The sequence below is a fragment of the Scyliorhinus torazame genome, chromosome 3 (assembly GCF_047496885.1).
Source record: "Scyliorhinus torazame isolate Kashiwa2021f chromosome 3, sScyTor2.1, whole genome shotgun sequence".
NCBI lineage: Eukaryota > Metazoa > Chordata > Chondrichthyes > Carcharhiniformes > Scyliorhinidae > Scyliorhinus > Scyliorhinus torazame.
The window spans coordinates 56,615,224-56,635,723 of record NC_092709.1 but is presented as its reverse complement, the minus strand read 5'-3'; the positions used below and the strand labels follow the sequence as shown (position 1 = coordinate 56,635,723).

Below are 20,500 nucleotides of genomic sequence, written 5' to 3'. Positions count from 1 at the left end.
AAAAGTTTTTATTGAAATTTTACATTTATGACAGATGAATCTTTGCTTCATATAGTTTCATCAGACAGTTGCATCCCTCCTAACTGAGGTTGTAAGTAATTTACAATTTACATTTTTCTGCTATAGAAGTGGGCAAAATTTCCATTAGTATTATCAAGCATAAACAGAGAACAAAAGAAAGACAAAGAAACAAATAACGAGATAGATCAAACATGCTCCAGTAAGAGTTCATGCAGAAAGCTTCCACACCAGCTTGCTAGCTGGTAAACACAGGTCAAGCCTGCTTTCACTGCCAAAGCACCTATCACCGACACAGACATTCATGATAAGGTTGGGCCTCATGAACCATATGCAAACCAACCATGTAACAAAAGGTTATAAACAGGCTCCTCGTGAAGGAAAAAAACATTTTGTCAGGAACGGGATTGTCGAGGTGATCCACGCTGACCTGTCTTCTTCAGATAGAGGAAGGTTGGGAGAAAGAGCATCTTAGTTCAAGAAGAATCATAGAACCCTAGAATCATAGAATCCCTACAGTGCAGAAGGAGGCCATTTGGCCCATCGAGTCTGCACCGTCCCTTTAAAAGAGCACCCTAACCTCAACCCAATCCACACAGTATCCCCGCAATCCCACCTAACCTATGGATCAATTTTAACATGGCCAATTCACCTAACCTGCACGCCTTTGGAGTGTGGGAGGAAACCGAAGCACCCGGAGGAACCCACGCAGAAACAGGGAGAATGTGCAACGGCCACACAGTCATCCGAGGCCGAAATTGAACCCAGGTCCCTGACGCTATGAGGCAGCAGTGCTAACCACTGTGCCTCCATGCCGCCCAAAAAGGAGGAAAATAGAGAAGAAGCCTGTGAACAAAAATGAGACTGCCAGCACCAGGGCAGAATTTGTCTGTTTGCCCTCCGGGGCCTGTAAACTGTCCTCACCTGTCATGGATCAAATGCTTTTCCTGACTATTTAGCTTGTGTTTCATATTTATTTTTATTTTTTTCAATTTAAAGTGCCCAATTCTTTCTCTTCCAATTAAGGGGCAATTTTGTGTGGCCAATCTGCCTACCCTGCACATCTTTGGGTTGTGGGGGTGAGACCCACGCAGACACGTGCAAACTCTACACGGACCGTGACCCAGGGTTGGGATCGAACCCAGGTCCTCATTGCCGTGAGGCCGCAGTGCTAACCACTGCATCACAGTGCTGGCCGTGTTTCATATTTATACTGTTTCTTTTCAATGAGCTACTTACAAAATTATTCTAAAATCACTTATGAGTTGACACTCTTTTTGGGTAATCTGTGACGTCTGAACTTAAATCTTATACCATGCCTGAAACAAGAATCACGACATTTGCAAATGCAAACAAAGAGACTGACACACCTGCTTGTGGTTCCCAGTGCAAAGTTATTTCTTTCCAAGGTAGCCAGCTCTACGAAAAACCTACTTTAAACATTGACTAAGTGCTAAATACTTGCTGTAATTACCACCGCTTGTCCTGAGATTAGTGTTTAAGTACTTGTCTGCTTTTTATTTTGCTGGAATTCATTGAAACTGGGATTCAGAGTTCAGGTTGACAGAAAGCTAATAATTCTTGGGTGGGATTCTCCGACCCTCCGCCGGGCCGGAGAATCGGTGGGGGGCGGCGTGAATCCCGCCCCGACGCCGGCTGCCGGATTCTGCGCTGCCGGTTTGTCGGCAGGGGCGGGAATCGCGTTGCGCCGGTCGGGGGCCGTTGGCAGCACCCCACCCGGCAATTCTCCGCCCCGGATTCGCCGCCCGTTTTCGGCCTGTCACGCCGGCGAAGATTACACCAGGTCCGTACCGGCGGGACCTTGGTCTGCGGGCGGTCTGCAGAGTCCTCCGGGGGGGGGGGCACGGGGGGATCTGGCCCTGGGGGTAGGGGAGGGGGGCCACGGTGGCCTGGCCCGCGATCGGGAGCTACCGATCCGCGTGCGGGCCTGTGCCGTCGGGGAACTCTTTCCCTCCCCGCCGGCCGCTGTAATGGTTCGCCATGGCTGGCGCGGAGAAGAAACCCCCTGCGCATGCGCTGGGATGACGCCAGTACACGCTGGCGCTCCCGCGCATGCGCCAACACACCCCGGCTGGCGGAGGTCCTTTGGCGCCGGTTGGCACGGCGGCAACCCCGCCGGCACTGGCCTAGCCCCTGAAGGTGCGGAGGATTCTGCACCTTCCAGGCGGCCCGATGCCGGAGTGGCTCACGCCACTCCTCGGCGCCGGCCCGGCCCACCCTGCCGGGTAGGGGAGAATCCCACCCATTATTTTTACTGAAGAACAAAATGTAATTTCTAGGAAACCATGCGCTGGATTCTCTGATTTTGAGGATCTGTCCCCACACCGGTGTGGGGGCGGTGGTGTTTTACGGCAGCAAAAATGGTATAAAATGACCACCGATCCTCCGTGTAGCTGGGGGCTATAATGCCGGCAGTGTAGAGCACCCAGCTCTAGCTGCCGTTATGGCCCGGAGAATTGCTGGGTCCGTGGCCGCGCATGCGCATGGCGGTGTCCTGCAGCGGCCGCGCCGTGCAACATGGCGCTGGCCACTCGGCCTGTGGACTAGTGCCCCCCCCCCCTTTGGCCGGCTCGCGCTCCCCAGCCACACACACCCCCAGTGCCCCCAGATCCTGGTAAAGTCCTCCCTGCCCACGGATCAGCCCTCCCCCGACTGTGGCGGCATTGGACTGAGTCCGCAGCCGCCACGCCAAGTTCCCGACAGGTGAGACCATGAGAGACCCACGCCGTAGGGAACTCGGCCGGTCGTGGTTGGAGCATCGGGGGGCGAGCCTCACACAATGTCCTGAGGCCGTCGATACGTCGCACAGCGTACTCTCAGAGTACGTCGTTTTGGAGGGGGCGGAACATCGCAAAAGGGGCGCAGCACCCAAATTGATCGGGGACTGTGATTCTCCGGCCGATCGCCGAACGCGATTTCGGCGTCGCCGATCGGAGAATCCCGCCCACATTATTCAAAATACTATTCAAAAGTTGCAAGTACATTTTCAGAGAGGTGGCTTTAAAATCAAATCTATTCATCAAAAGAAGATTTTTAGGCACACTAGGAGCACCAACAAGGGTAGTAAAGGGGGAGGAATGGTTAGCTTTGTGTAAGGGAATGGAGTGGGGGGGGTTGATTTATAGACCTGAGCTGGTTTCCAGAAGGCAGAACCAACATGGAGGGCACTCATTGGCCTAGTTTCAGGTTCAGAAATTTTTTCCACTTACTTAAATGCCACATTTTACCATCTGTTTGAGCTTGAAGGAGGATGTAGAATGGCAGCCAGCAGGAAAAGATTGGGTGGTCCTTGGCAACCCACTGATCTGTGGGTAAGTAGTCAGGTGGGGATTTCAAGAGGGTCTCACAGATGGTAAATCCTTTTTGCTTTGGCACTTATGGATCTTTATGGCAACATCCTTAGTAACCATAGGAGGAGCCCTAACTATCTTTAAAGCTTCTCCCAAACCATTATCTGCAAGGCACTGGCCTATGGAAGTGCCAAATGTTTAATAAGCATTTTTTTCAAAATCAGGTCCCGTGAGAACCAGATCATCAGGCTGAGGTAGGACAGAACCGCATCTTCCAAACAGCAATTTCCTTCTTCTCCTGTGCGCAATGGGCTGCTCTTGCTCACAAGTTGTATGGCTTACCCAGTGCACCGTGCTCTCACTCATTCTGTATGTCCCCTCTGATGGATGGTTCGGAGCTAATGACTGGAAGGATAGAATTTGTGGTGGTGTGGGGGCACAGGGTGTTGCACAGCCTCACATTCTGGGGATGGGTTCTTCCTTCTCAGGTGTACCTAGCACAAAGAAATAAGAAGGTCCATTGAGTAATGTGCCGCTGAGCCGATAATAGGGTGATCAAATTGTACCCCACCATTGCAAAGTGTAGACAAATTAACATAGGCGAAGTGCAGGAAATGTTTGAAGCTTATAGATGTTCACCTTTCACCTACACCTCATGCCCATTATGTCAATTTATTTTACGATGACTCAAGGAGCAGATGTGGAAACTAAGGAACAGCCAATGAGAAGCAGAACACCAATTGCAAATTACTTCATCTAAGGATTAGTTTGGGTTTGGGCAGAAGCCAAGTCTCTAATTTTATTCAGAGTTTCTGAATCAGCTTAACTGCTTCCTCTGCATTTTACACATACAAAATCACAAAGTGTTTGGTTTATGAAATGATACTCGAAAATTGTAAGTTGAATGCCTGTCATTTAATTGGTCAATATGCTTATGAATGATGAATCGAATGACAGAAAAATGGGTAATCCGCGCAAAAGAAAAACTCTGACAGCGAGTCCTCTATATTAGATAATAAAACAGTAATTGAGTGAGTTACATACATGATCATGAAAGATACTGAATTATATGGAATATAACACACTTATAAAATTACAATAGATATTATAACTAACCTCTCACACAAACAAAACAATGAAAGTTGCAACCTGTAGCAATTATTTTGTAGCTAAATTTTATCTCGAGAATTTTTTTTCATCCTGCCTAACTGTAAGAGCTGTAGTTAATTTAATTTATCCTTCTTTGAAAGCTCAAACTAATTCAACACAGTGGAAACTCTACTCAGCGCAACTCGCTTTTCTGAATAATTTTAGCCCATTACCAATTGCCAAAAGCAGATTCGGTGTTTTTTTTGTTTTTGAAAACTGTCAGCTATATTGAAAGCTAATTAATTTCATACATATAACAGAACAAATCACAATATATTTTTGATTGAATGTGGTTTGACTTTACTCTCCGGCCTCTCAGTTAGAAAGTCAGACCAGACTACACTTACATTTGTTTTGAGTTAAGTTTAAACATGGATTTTAGCAGCAGCTGGCTCCATCACCCTTAAATGCACCCAACTGCTAAAACTCAAGACCCCAGCCAAATTTTCAGGCATGGTCATTCACATGCTCAGAGAGAGCATACTTAGTTACTGTTTTCTGCATTTTCACTGCCACCATCATCACTTCCTCCACTATTAAACAGCCTATCCACTCCAACTATTGCTTTATTATTACTTCAACACCTTGTCAAATATATGCCTGTCACTTCCAAAACTTGCTGCTCAAATCCCTTCAGCGTAGCTTCATTCTGCTCACATTACTGAGATCATCCTACTCAAAGTCACAAATTACTGTAGCAATGAAATATTAGCTTTCTTTGATCTCTTGATAATGTTCGACTCAGCGCATCTTGTCATCTGCTCCATCATCTCTCTAGTCTAATAATCTTTATTAGTGTCACAAGTAGGCTTACATTAACACTGAAATGAAATGAAATGAAAATCTCTTATTGTCACAAGTAGGCTTCAAATGAAGTTACTGTGAAAAGCCCCTAGTTGCCACATTCCGGCGCCTGTTCGGGGAGGCTGGTACGGGAATTGAACCGTGCTGCTGGCCTGCCTTGGTCTGCTTTAAAAGCCGGCTATTTAGCCCTGTGCTAAACCAGCCCAATGAAGTTACTGTGAAATTCCCCTAGTCGCCACATTCCAGCGCCTGTTCGGGTACACTGAGCGAGAATTTAGAATGTCCAATTCACCCAGCAGCACGTCTTGTGGGAGGACAACTGGAGCACCTGGAGGAAACCCACGCAGACACAAGGAGAATGTGCAGACTCCGCACAGACAGTGACCCAAGCCAGGAATCGAACCCAGGTCCCTGGCGCTGTGAAGCAACAGTGCTAACCACTGTGCTACCGTGCCGTCCAATCAGCTGCTGGTACAGCCCTCGCATGGTTCAACAACTAACTGTTTCAATACAGTCAGCACATCCACATAAATGGCGCCAAATGTCTCCACAGTTCTCCAACCGATTATCATTGTCTGCTCCTCACCTTCATCTACATGCCGCTCCTTCATGGCATCATGTATGGGTATGGGATCAATCTCCACATGCACACTGATAAAACTGGGCTCTATTTTTCTTTGATTTCCTTAACTCTACAAACGCTGAATCATATATAGAATGGTTAAAGCACAACCGGAGGCCATTTGGTTTGTCAAGCTCATATCTTCACTCTGCAAGTGCAATTTAGTTAGTCCCACTCCCCCACCCTTTCCCCTGATTTATTTTTCCCTTCAGATGCTTATCCAATTCCCTATTGACCAGCCTTCTCCACTATTCAGGCAGTATGGATTGTAACAAATCACTGCTTTAAAAACGTTTTTCCTCATATCGCTCTTCATTCTTTGCTAATCACTTTAAATGATTTTCATTGGGTCCTTGGCCATTCTGTCTAGGGAACAATTTCTTCCTATCTACTCTGTCCAGATGCCTCATATTTTTAAATACCTCTATCAAATCTCATCTCCACCTTCTCCCCAAAGAGAACAACCCAGCTTTTCCAACCTATCCATTCAACTTAAGTTCCTTAGACCTGGAATCATTCTCATAACTTTTTAATACACTTGCTTAAGTCATGCATGAATGAAACATTTCCTCTAACTGAGCATTTGGCAGACCAAAGCTCTAATTTTTCAGCATCCACATAAATTTCTCTGAATGGCCATTAATTATTATTTAAATAAAATATATTTTTATTGCCATTTTCAATTATACACAGTAAAACTTTGCATCCAATATTTACAGCTTGTGCAGTTCTTATGTATATACGATTGATTTTGGTGTTTCCTCCACCCCCTTCCCCTCTCCCTACACCCCCCCCCCCCCCTCTCCTCAACCCCTCCTTGGGCATCCCCCTCTTTTGTTCATGGTGTTCTATCCCCAAGCTCCTGTTCTTCCCTTTCCACCCCCTTCCCTGCTGCAGGCCTTGTGGGTTTGGGGGGGGGGGGCGTGTTCAGGGGGCCGGCCTTCCCACTGCCTTCCCCTCCTCCCCCACGCTTCTCCCAGCATTTCCTCTGAGTGTCCTCCTTTCTCCCTCCCCCCTGTATCTCTGTGTTTTCTCCCGTCTCTCGCTTTTTCCCTGTTCGCTGTTGGCTTTGAACAGGTCTTGGAACAGGCCGACGAATTGTCCCCATACTTTGAGGAAGCCTTCTTCTGACCCTTGGATGGTGTACTTGATCTTCTCCAAATGGAGAAATTCCACCTGGTCTGCCAGCCAGTCTGCAGCTGTGGGTGGTGCTGCCGATCTCCAGCAGAGCAGGATTCTCCGGCGTGTGATTAGGGAAGCGAAAGCAAGGGCGTCGGCCCCCTTCCCCATGTGTAACTCTGGCTGCTCTTATACCCCAAATATTGCCACTGTCGGACACGACCCAATCCTCACCCCCACAACCTTGGGCATTGCCTCCGAGAAGGCTGTCCAGAACCCAACAGGCTCGGGGCAGACCTAAAACATGTTGATGTGGTTGGCCGGGCCTCTCTGGCACCATTGAATCACAACCTCTTCCAACTATTGTAACACACAGAGGACTGTCCAGGTCTTACTGCCAACCATTCATAATAACATCTGCACCGGCAGTGTTCCAAAAGTCCGTGGATCACTTTGCACCCTGTGCACCACTTTGAACTGCATGAGGCTGAGCCTTGTGCAGGAGGAGGAAGAGTTCCCAACCCACCTCTGTCCCCAGTTTGTCTCCCCATTTTCGTCTCGCTTCGTCCAGTGGCAGTTTCGCCCTGTCCAGTAGCTGAGCGTAGATTTTCCCGTAGTTTCCCTCTTTCTTACTGTCTGTGTTTAACAGGTCCTCTAGTAATGTGGTTTCCGGGGCTCTGGGGTATCCTACTGTCTCCTTGCGGAGGAAGTGCTTTAGCTGGAGGTGTCTAATTCCTGCTCGGTCAGTAGTTCCAGGTCCTCCGTCAGTTCACTCAGTGTCGCTAGTCTGACTCCCAGGTAAAGGTCCCTGACTGTTAGCGTCCCCCCGTCTTGCCTCCATTTTTTGAAAGTGGCGTCGAGCATGGCTGGTGGGAACTTGTGGCTTCCACAGATGGGGGCCATCTTGGTTCAACCAAAATGTTGCCTCATCTGGTTCCATGTCCTCAGTGTAGCTACCACCACTGGGCAGGGTGTCTATTTCGTCAGGGGGTGGGGGGGGATGTGAGCGCTGCCTTGGTGAGGGCCCGCAGGGTCATTCCCTTGCAGGAAGACTCGTCCATCCTCGCCCATTCCTGGTGGGTCTGTGTACCCATCCCCTCACTCTCTCTGCCGTTGCTGCCCAGTGGGAGTATTGTAAATTTGGTAGCACCAGGACACCCAATGGCCATTCATTATTTTTGGTTAATACCATAATAAGGAAAGCAAGAAAATGAGAATAAGATAAAGAATGATATGTCGGGAATTTTTTGTCTTTAATAGTATCATTACCACCCCTTTTGCCTTATGTTCCATGACATCTTTATTATTTAATCTCCCGTGCCCTTTAACCTACCCCTGACCTTCTCTTTTGCTCCACCTGTCCCTTCTCCCTCTTTCTTTTAAAAAAAAACATTTTATTAAGGTATTTGTAATTTTATAATAATAACAATAACAACAAAAGAAAATAAAGCGAATCCAAATATAAACGTAGTACATACATCATTTCCATCCCTAACAAGTCCCTCCTGCCCTGAACACAAAATAGCCCAACTTACCCCCCCATTTATATTTTTGCCTCTGCTGACAGTTAATTTTCTCCAAAGAAGTCGATAAACGGCTGCCACCTCCAGACGAACCCTAGCGTTGACCCTCTTAGGGCGAACTTGATTTTCTCAAGGCTGAGAAACCCAGCCATGTCGCTAACCCTGGTCTCTGATTTTGGGGGCTTTGAGTCCCTCCACGCTAGCAATATCCGTCTCCGGCTACCAGGGAGGCAAAGGCCAAGATATCAGCCTCTCTCGTGCCCTGGAACCCCGGATCTTCCGACACTCCAAAAATCGCCACCTCTGGACTCGGCACCACCTGTGATTTTAGTACCGTGGACATGACATCTGCAAAACCCTGCCAGAATCCCCTAAACTTCGGGCATGACCAAAACATATGGACATGATTTGCTAGCACCCCCCCCCCCTCCACCCCCCGGCCCTGTGCACCTTGCACACCTGTCCTCTACCCCAAAAAATTGCTCAACCGGGCCACTGTCATGTGTGCCCGGTGAACCACCTTAAATTGCATCAGGCTAAGTCTGCCACATGATGAGGATGTGTTAACTCTGCTCAAAGCGTCCGCCACAGACCCGCCTCTACCTCTCCCCCTAGCTCATCTTCCCACTTGCTCTTTAGCTCCTCTATCTGAGTTTCCTCCGACTCCATAAGCTCTTTGTAGATGCCCGATATCTTCCCCTTCTCCCTTTTTTAATAGCATAAAACCCATCCTCTGTTCAATTCTGAAGAAGAGTCATATCGAACTTGAAACACGCTCTTCGGCAGTGATCTGGGGTCGTGTCCCCATGAGGCAATATTCAGGATGTCAGAGCTGCTGGAGCTGCAGACGGGAGCGGGGGCAGATGTTTTAGCCTTCACCTCGTTGATGGCTCGTGGGTGGGTTCTGCTGGAGTGGAGGTCAGCGTCTCCACCCAGTGCCTTGGTGTAGCTGGGGAATCTCCTGGAATTTTTGTATTTGAAGAAAGTTAAATACACGTTGAGGGCGTCGATTGAGAGGTTCTATATAAGATGGCAACCGTTTGTTATATATTTTAAAGAGCTGGCCACTGTCAACTTTTGGGGGGCTGTTTTATTTTTGTGTTTTGTTTTTGTACTTGTATATAAATTTTAAAATATTCAATAAAAATATTAACAAAAAAAAAAATCTCGCAAGGCATCCTGGATGTCGAGAAGCCCATTCGGACACAACGTGACTGGTAGATGGCGTTCCCATTCGGGCACAACGTGACTGGTAGATCGCGTTCCCATTCGGGCACAACGTGACTGGTAGATCGCGTTCCCATTCGAGCACAACGCGACTGGTAGATCGTTTTCCCATTCAAACACAACGCGACTGGTAGATCGTTTTCCCATTCAAACACAACACGACCGGTAGATCGCGTTCCCATTCAAACACAATGCGACTGGTAGATCGCTTTCCCATTGGGGCACAACGCGACTGGTAGATCCCGTTCCCATTCAAACACAACGTGACTGGTAGTTCACTTTCCCATTCGAACACAATGCTACTGGTCGATCGCGTTCCCATTCGGGCACAACGCGACTGTTGGATCGCGTTCCCATTCGAACACAATACGACTGGTAGATCGTGTTCCCATTCGGACACAACGCGACTGGTAGATCGCTTTCCCATTTGGGAACAACGTGATTGGTAGATCGCGTTCCCATTCGGACACAACGTGACTGGTAGATCGCGTTCCCATTCGAGCACAACGTGACTGGTAGATCGCTTTCCTATTCGGGCACAACGCGACTGGTAGATCGCGTTCCCATTCAAACACAATGCGACCGGTAGATTGCGTTCCCATTCGAATACAACACGACCGGTAGATCGCGTTCCCATTCGAACACAACGCGGCTGGTAGATTGCGTTCCCATTCGAACACAACGCGACTGGTAGATCGCTTTCCCATTCGAACACAACGCGACTGGTAGATCGCGTTCCCATTCGGGCACAACGCGACTGGTAGATCGCTTTCCCATTCGGGCACAACGCGACTGGTAGATCGCGTTCCCATTCAAACACAACGTGACTGGTAGTTCACTTTCCCTTTCAGACACAACGCTACTGGTCGATCGCGTTCCCATTCGGACACAACGTGACTGGTGAATCGCGTTCCCATTTGGACACAACGCTACTGGTCGATCGCGTTCCCATTCGGACACAACGTGACTGGTGAATCGCGTTCCCATTTGGACACAACGCTACTGGTCGATCGCGTTCCCATTCGGGCACAACGCGACTGTTGGATCACGTTCCCATTCGAACTCAACGGGACTGGTAGATCGTGTTCCCATTCGGACACAACGCGACTGGTAGATCGCTTTCCCATTTGGGAACAACGCGACTGGTAGATCGCGTTCCCATTCGGGCACAACGTGACTGGTCGATCGCTTTCCCATTCGGGCACAACGTGACTGGTAGATCGCATTCCCATTCGGACATAACGTGACTGGTAGATCGCGTTCCAATTTGGGCACAACGTGACTGGTAGATCGCGTTCCCATTCAGGCACAACGTGACTGGTGGATCGCTTTCCCATTCGGGTGCAACGTGACTGGTAGATCGTGTTCCCATTCAAACACAATGCGACCGGTAGATCGCGTTCCCATTCGAACACAACACGACCGGTAGATCCCGTTCCCATTCGAACACAATGCGACTGGTAGATCGCTTTCCCATTGGGGCACAACGCGACTGGTAGATCCCGTTCCCATTCAAACACAACGTGACTGGTAGTTCACTTTCCCATTCGAACACAATGCTACTGGTCGATCGCGTTCCCATTCGGGCACAACGCGACTGTTGGATCGCGTTCCCATTCGAACACAATACGACTGGTAGATCGTGTTCCCATTCGGACACAACGTGACTGGTAGATCGCGTTCCAATTTGGGCACAACGTGACTGGTAGATCGCGTTCCCATTCAGGCACAACGTGACTGGTAGATCGCTTTCCCATTCGGGCGCAACGTGACTGGTAGATCGTGTTCCCATTCAAACACAATGCGACCGGTAGATCGCGTTCCCATTCGAACACAACACGACCGGTAGATCGCGTTCCCATTCGAACACAATGCGACTGGTAGATCGCTTTCCCATTGGGGCACAACGCGACTGGTAGATCCCGTTCCCATTCAAACACAACGTGACTGGTAGTTCACTTTCCCATTCGAACACAATGCTACTGGTCGATCGCGTTCCCATTCGGGCACAACGCGACTGTTGGATCGCGTTCCCATTCGAACACAATACGACTGGTAGATCGTGTTCCCATTCGGACACAACGCGACTGGTAGATCGCTTTCCCATTTGGGAACAACGTGATTGGTAGATCGCGTTCCCATTCGGACACAACGTGACTGGTAGATCGCGTTCCCATTCGAGCACAACGTGACTGGTAGATCGCTTTCCTATTCGGGCACAACGTGACTGGTAGATCGCGTTCCCATTCAAACACAATGCGACCGGTAGATCGCGTTCCCATTCGAATACAACACGACCGGTAGATCGCGTTCCCATTCGAACACAACGCGGCTGGTAGATTGCGTTCCCATTCGAACACAACGCGACTGGTAGATCGCTTTCCCATTCGAACACAACGCGACTGGTAGATCGCGTTCCCATTCAAACACAACGTGACTGGTAGTTCACTTTCCCTTTCAGACACAACGCTACTGGTCGATCGCGTTCCCATTCGGACACAACGTGACTGGTGAATCGCGTTCCCATTTGGACACAACGCTACTGGTCGATCGCGTTCCCATTCGGGCACAACGCGACTGTTGGATCACGTTCCCATTCGAACTCAACGGGACTGGTAGATCGTGTTCCCATTCGGACACAACGCGACTGGTAGATCGCTTTCCCATTTGGGAACAACGCGACTGGTAGATCGCGTTCCCATTCGGGCACAACGTGACTGGTCGATCGCTTTCCCATTCGGGCACAACGTGACTGGTAGATCGCATTCCCATTCGGACATAACGTGACTGGTAGATCGCGTTCCAATTTGGGCACAACGTGACTGGTAGATCGCGTTCCCATTCAGGCACAACGTGACTGGTGGATCGCTTTCCCATTCGGGTGCAACGTGACTGGTAGATCGTGTTCCCATTCAAACACAATGCGACCGGTAGATCGCGTTCCCATTCGAACACAACACGACCGGTAGATCGCGTTCCCATTCGAACACAATGCGACTGGTAGATTGCTTTCCCATTGGGGCACAACGCGACTGGTAGATCCCGTTCCCATTCAAACACAACGTGACTGGTAGTTCACTTTCCCATTCGAACACAACGCTACTGGTCGATCGCGTTCCCATTCGGGCACAACGCGACTGTTGGATCGCGTTCCCATTCGAACACAATACGACTGGTAGATCGTGTTCCCATTCGGACACAACGCGACTGGTAGATCGCTTTCCCATTTGGGAACAACGTGATTGGTAGATCGCGTTCCCATTCGGACACAACGTGACTGGTAGATCGCGTTCCCATTCGAGCACAACGTGACTGGTAGATCGCTTTCCTATTCGGGCACAACGTGACTGGTAGATCGCGTTCCCATTCAAACACAATGCGACCGGTAGATCGCGTTCCCATTCGAATACTACACGACCGGTAGATCGCGTTCCCATTCGAACACAACGCGGCTGGTAGATTGCGTTCCCATTCGAACACAACGCGACTGGTAGATCGCTTTCCCATTCGGGCACAACGCGACTGGTAGATCGCGTTCCCATTCGGGCACAACGCGACTGGTAGATCGCTTTCCCATTCGAGCACAATGCGACTAGTAGATCGCGTTTCCATTCGGGCACAACGCGACTGGTAGATCGCTTTCCCATTCGGGCACAACGCGACTGGTAGATCGCTTTCCCATTCCAACACAACGTGACAGTAGATCGCCTTCCCATTCGAACACAACGTGACTGGTAGATCGCGTTCCCATTCGGACACAACGTGACTGGTAGATCGCGTTCCCATTCAGGCACAACGCGACTGGTAGATCGCTTTCCCATTCGACCACAATGCGACTGGTAGATTGCTTTCCCATTCGGGCACGATGTGACTGGTAGCTCACTTTCCCATTCGAACACAGCGTGACTGGTAGATCGCTTTCCCATTCGGGCACAACGCGACTGGTAGATTGCGTTCCCATTCGAACATAACGTGACTGGTAGATCGCTTTCCCATTCGAACACAACGTGACTAATAGATCGCTTTCCCATTCGGGCACAACGCGACTGGTGGATCGCGTTCCCATTCGGGCACAATGTGACTGGTAGATCGCTTTAACATTTGAACACAACATGACTGATAGATCGCGTTCCCATTCGGGCACAACGCGACTGGTAGATTGCGTTCCCATTTGAACACAACGTGACTGGTAGATCGCGTTCCCATTCGGGCACAACGCGACTGGTAGATTGCGTTCCCATTCGGGCACAACATGACTGGTAGATCGCGTTCCCATTTGAACACAACGTGACTGGTAGATCGCGTTCCCATTTGAACACAACGTGACTGGTAGATCGCGTTCCCATTCGAACACAACACGACCGGTAGATCGCGTTCCCATTCGAACACAATGCGACTGGTAGATTGCTTTCCCATTGGGGCACAACGCGACTGGTAGATCCCGTTCCCATTCAAACACAACGTGACTGGTAGTTCACTTTCCCATTCGAACACAACGCTACTGGTCGATCGCGTTCCCATTCGGGCACAACGCGACTGTTGGATCGCGTTCCCATTCGAACACAATACGACTGGTAGATCGTGTTCCCATTCGGACACAACGCGACTGGTAGATCGCTTTCCCATTTGGGAACAACGTGATTGGTAGATCGCGTTCCCATTCGGACACAACGTGACTGGTAGATCGCGTTCCCATTCGAGCACAACGTGACTGGTAGATCGCTTTCCTATTCGGGCACAACGTGACTGGTAGATCGCGTTCCCATTCAAACACAATGCGACCGGTAGATCGCGTTCCCATTCGAATACTACACGACCGGTAGATCGCGTTCCCATTCGAACACAACGCGGCTGGTAGATTGCGTTCCCATTCGAACACAACGCGACTGGTAGATCGCTTTCCCATTCGGGCACAACGCGACTGGTAGATCGCGTTCCCATTCGGGCACAACGCGACTGGTAGATCGCTTTCCCATTCGAGCACAATGCGACTAGTAGATCGCGTTTCCATTCGGGCACAACGCGACTGGTAGATCGCTTTCCCATTCGGGCACAACGCGACTGGTAGATCGCTTTCCCATTCCAACACAACGTGACAGTAGATCGCCTTCCCATTCGAACACAACGTGACTGGTAGATCGCGTTCCCATTCGGACACAACGTGACTGGTAGATCGCGTTCCCATTCAGGCACAACGCGACTGGTAGATCGCGTTCCCATTCGGGCACAACGTGACTGGTCGATCGCTTTCCCATTCGGGCACAACGTGACTGGTAGATCGCATTCCCATTCGGACATAACGTGACTGGTAGATCGCGTTCCAATTTGGGCACAACGTGACTGGTAGATCGCGTTCCCATTCAGGCACAACGTGACTGGTGGATCGCTTTCCCATTCGGGCACAACGCGACTGTTGGATCACGTTCCCATTCGAACTCAACGGGACTGGTAGATCGTGTTCCCATTCGGACACAACGCGACTGGTAGATCGCTTTCCCATTTGGGAACAACGCGACTGGTAGATCGCGTTCCCATTCGGGCACAACGTGACTGGTCGATCGCTTTCCCATTCGGGCACAACGTGACTGGTAGATCGCATTCCCATTCGGACATAACGTGACTGGTAGATCGCGTTCCAATTTGGGCACAACGTGACTGGTAGATCGCGTTCCCATTCAGGCACAACGTGACTGGTGGATCGCTTTCCCATTCGGGTGCAACGTGACTGGTAGATCGTGTTCCCATTCAAACACAATGCGACCGGTAGATCGCGTTCCCATTCGAACACAACACGACCGGTAGATCGCGTTCCCATTCGAACACAATGCGACTGGTAGATTGCTTTCCCATTGGGGCACAACGCGACTGGTAGATCCCGTTCCCATTCAAACACAACGTGACTGGTAGTTCACTTTCCCATTCGAACACAACGCTACTGGTCGATCGCGTTCCCATTCGGGCACAACGCGACTGTTGGATCGCGTTCCCATTCGAACACAATACGACTGGTAGATCGTGTTCCCATTCGGACACAACGCGACTGGTAGATCGCTTTCCCATTTGGGAACAACGTGATTGGTAGATCGCGTTCCCATTCGGACACAACGTGACTGGTAGATCACGTTCCCATTCGAGCACAACGTGACTGGTAGATCGCTTTCCTATTCGGGCACAACGTGACTGGTAGATCGCGTTCCCATTCAAACACAATGCGACCGGTAGATCGCGTTCCCATTCGAATACTACACGACCGGTAGATCGCGTTCCCATTCGAACACAACGCGGCTGGTAGATTGCGTTCCCATTCGAACACAACGCGACTGGTAGATCGCTTTCCCATTCGGGCACAACGCGACTGGTAGATCGCGTTCCCATTCGGGCACAACGCGACTGGTAGATCGCTTTCCCATTCGAGCACAATGCGACTAGTAGATCGCGTTTCCATTCGGGCACAACGCGACTGGTAGATCGCTTTCCCATTCGGGCACAACGCGACTGGTAGATCGCTTTCCCATTCCAACACAACGTGACAGTAGATCGCCTTCCCATTCGAACACAACGTGACTGGTAGATCGCGTTCCCATTCGGACACAACGTGACTGGTAGATCGCGTTCCCATTCAGGCACAACGCGACTGGTAGATCGCTTTCCCATTCGACCACAATGCGACTGGTAGATTGCTTTCCCATTCGGGCACGATGTGACTGGTAGCTCACTTTCCCATTCGAACACAGCGTGACTGGTAGATCGCTTTCCCATTCGGGCACAACGCGACTGGTAGATTGCGTTCCCATTCGAACATAACGTGACTGGTAGATCGCTTTCCCATTCGAACACAACGTGACTAATAGATCGCTTTCCCATTCGGGCACAACGCGACTGGTGGATCGCGTTCCCATTCGGGCACAATGTGACTGGTAGATCGCTTTACCATTTGAACACAACATGACTGATAGATCGCGTTCCCATTCGGGCACAACGCGACTGGTAGATTGCGTTCCCATTTGAACACAACGTGACTGGTAGATCGCGTTCCCATTCGGGCACAACGCGACTGGTAGATTGCGTTCCCATTCGGGCACAACATGACTGGTAGATCGCGTTCCCATTTGAACACAACGTGACTGGTAGATCGCGTTCCCATTTGAACACAACGTGACTGGTAGATCGCGTTCCCATTCGAACACAACACGACCGGTAGATCGCGTTCCCATTCGAACACAATGCGACTGGTAGATTGCTTTCCCATTGGGGCACAACGCGACTGGTAGATCCCGTTCCCATTCAAACACAACGTGACTGGTAGTTCACTTTCCCATTCGAACACAACGCTACTGGTCGATCGCGTTCCCATTCGGGCACAACGCGACTGTTGGATCGCGTTCCCATTCGAACACAATACGACTGGTAGATCGTGTTCCCATTCGGACACAACGCGACTGGTAGATCGCTTTCCCATTTGGGAACAACGTGATTGGTAGATCGCGTTCCCATTCGGACACAACGTGACTGGTAGATCGCGTTCCCATTCGAGCACAACGTGACTGGTAGATCGCTTTCCTATTCGGGCACAACGTGACTGGTAGATCGCGTTCCCATTCAAACACAATGCGACCGGTAGATCGCGTTCCCATTCGAATACTACACGACCGGTAGATCGCGTTCCCATTCGAACACAACGCGGCTGGTAGATTGCGTTCCCATTCGAACACAACGCGACTGGTAGATCGCTTTCCCATTCGGGCACAACGCGACTGGTAGATCGCGTTCCCATTCGGGCACAACGCGACTGGTAGATCGCTTTCCCATTCGAGCACAATGCGACTAGTAGATCGCGTTTCCATTCGGGCACAACGCGACTGGTAGATCGCTTTCCCATTCGGGCACAACGCGACTGGTAGATCGCTTTCCCATTCCAACACAACGTGACAGTAGATCGCCTTCCCATTCGAACACAACGTGACTGGTAGATCGCGTTCCCATTCGGACACAACGTGACTGGTAGATCGCGTTCCCATTCAGGCACAACGCGACTGGTAGATCGCTTTCCCATTCGACCACAATGCGACTGGTAGATTGCTTTCCCATTCGGGCACGATGTGACTGGTAGCTCACTTTCCCATTCGAACACAGCGTGACTGGTAGATCGCTTTCCCATTCGGGCACAACGCGACTGGTAGATTGCGTTCCCATTCGAACATAACGTGACTGGTAGATCGCTTTCCCATTCGAACACAACGTGACTAATAGATCGCTTTCCCATTCGGGCACAACGCGACTGGTGGATCGCGTTCCCATTCGGGCACAATGTGACTGGTAGATCGCTTTACCATTTGAACACAACATGACTGATAGATCGCGTTCCCATTCGGGCACAACGCGACTGGTAGATTGCGTTCCCATTTGAACACAACGTGACTGGTAGATCGCGTTCCCATTCGGGCACAACGCGACTGGTAGATTGCGTTCCCATTCGGGCACAACATGACTGGTAGATCGCGTTCCCATTTGAACACAACGTGACTGGTAGATCGCGTTCCCATTTGAACACAACGTGACTGGTAGATCGCGTTCCCATTCGGGCACAACATGACTGGTAGATCGCGTTCCCATTCGGACACAACGTGACTGGTAGATCGCTTTCCCATTCGGACACAATGTTGACTGGTAGATCGCATTCCCATTTGGGCACAACGCGACTGGTAGATTGCGTTCCCATTCGGGCACAACGTGACTGGTAGATCGCGTTCCCATTCGGACACAACGTGACTGGTAGATCGCTTTCCCATTCGGACACAATATTGACTGGTAGATCGCATTCCCATTCGGGCACAACGTGACTGGTAGATTGCGTTCCCATTCGGGCACAACGTGACTGGTAGATCGCGTTCCCATTTGGGCACAACGCGACTGGTAGATTGCTTTCCCCCCTGGGTCACTGTCCGTGTGAAGTTTGCCCATTCTCCCCATGTCTTCGTGGGTTTCACCCCCACCACCCAAAGATGTGCTGGTTAGGTGGATTGGCCATGCTAAATTGCCCCTTAATTGGAGAAAAAACATATAATAATTGGTTACTCTGAATTTATATTAAAAAGAAACACTGCTAGGGTGGCAACCCCAGTGGAGCGCCTGGTGCACGATGTCAGCAGCATGAGTGGAGGTGTCCAAGGCGTGGCGCAGTCGGAGACGACCATGGCAGAGCGTCTTTTAGAATGTCCAATTCCATGAGGGACGTGACCCAGTACCAGGCAGATCTTGATGAGGCGCTGCGGGACATGTCCCGGTTTCAGATGGGAACAGCCGAGGCGCTTGTCCCAGTCACGGATGGGCATCGCCGAGGGCATCGACATCATGGTGCATGTCATAATATGCACCCATGTACATCATGAGGTAAAAACAGACAGTGACAGACACCCAGGTTAGCCAATCAACATACAGGAAAGAACACAACCAATCACCAGACAGAACACCAGAGGGGGGCTTCCAACTATAAAACACATGCGGCATCAGCACTCCGCCTCTTTCCACTGGTGACAACTGTAGTGACAGTCAGGGTGTATATATCAGTCAGCACCTTCTACACGTGGATCAGAGCTAGCCTGGTCTAGTAAATTAGAGTCAGTTTACTTAGAGTAGTAGAGTGTCAACCCACAGCCAGCTGTGTGCATTGTTACAGAAGTTCAATAAATCGTATTGAACCAACGCCTACGTTTGGTGTATGCTTTACCGTTCATCTGCATCCTGTTGCAGTCCGTGTTACCCCAGGGTGAATAACACAACATGATACCAGGAGTCTACTTTATCTAAGTAATTTACCTTGAATAATTCAGTGACAACCAGCAAGTGCCTTCCAGCGGCATGGAGAAGATCCAGGCCCCTCCACAGCTCCGGATATCCGGAAATCTCGGCACCAACTGGCGGGTCTTCAAGCAGAAATTCAGTCTATACATTGAGGCCTCGGGCCTTGAGGATGCGTCCGATGCCAGAAAAACTGCTCCTATCGACTGCGGGGGACCAGGCCATCCAAATCTTCAATTCACTCACTTTTGCCGACGGTGAGGACAAGACCAAGTTCCAGACCGTGTTAGCCAAATTCGACAGTCACTGTGAAGTCGAAACGAATGAGAGCTTTGAGCGCTATGTCTTCCAGCAACGCCTTCAGGGTAAGGATGAGCCTTTCCAATTCTTTCTAACTCATCTCCGCATATTGGCGCAATCCTACAACTACGGTGACACCGCTGATTCCCTCATCAAGGATCAGATCGTGTTTGGGGTCCACTCCGATGCCCTGCGGGAGCAGCTCCTGAAAATAAAAAACATGACCCTGCCAGTAGCCATCAAGACGTGTAAAGTGCATGAACAGGCGAAAAGTCACTACTCCCACCTTAAATCGGCAGAACAGGACCAACTTGCCTCCCACGAGGCAGAGAGTGTACAGGCCATCGCCCGAATACGGCGCCTTAGCATCGATGAAGGCGGCCATTTTGCGCGCTTTTCCCGGGGTCCCACGCATGGGCACCACGGACGGGAGAACGAAGCGGCCGAAGACCATACTGCGCATGTGTGACGACGCACGGAGCGTTACGACGTCAACGTCATGACGTGCCTGAACTGCGGCACCGCCCACTTAAAGCAGCAATGCCCTGCAAGAGGCAGGCGATGTTTAAATTGTGGGAAGCCTGGCCATTATGCTGGCCTCGAAGAGGCCGGGAGTGTCTGACTGTCCC

General features: G+C 50.3%; 1 long non-coding RNA gene across 2 annotated transcripts in view; it reads right to left on the bottom strand.

Moving 5' to 3' along the window:
* Positions 1-20,500, bottom strand: part of LOC140408459 (uncharacterized) — a 204,997-nt gene that overhangs the window by 140,314 nt on the left and 44,183 nt on the right. For both annotated transcript variants that reach the window (XR_011940112.1, XR_011940111.1), the window contains one exon: positions 3,672-3,823. This is a non-coding gene — a long non-coding RNA (uncharacterized lncRNA). The remainder of the gene's footprint in view (positions 1-3,671; positions 3,824-20,500) is intronic.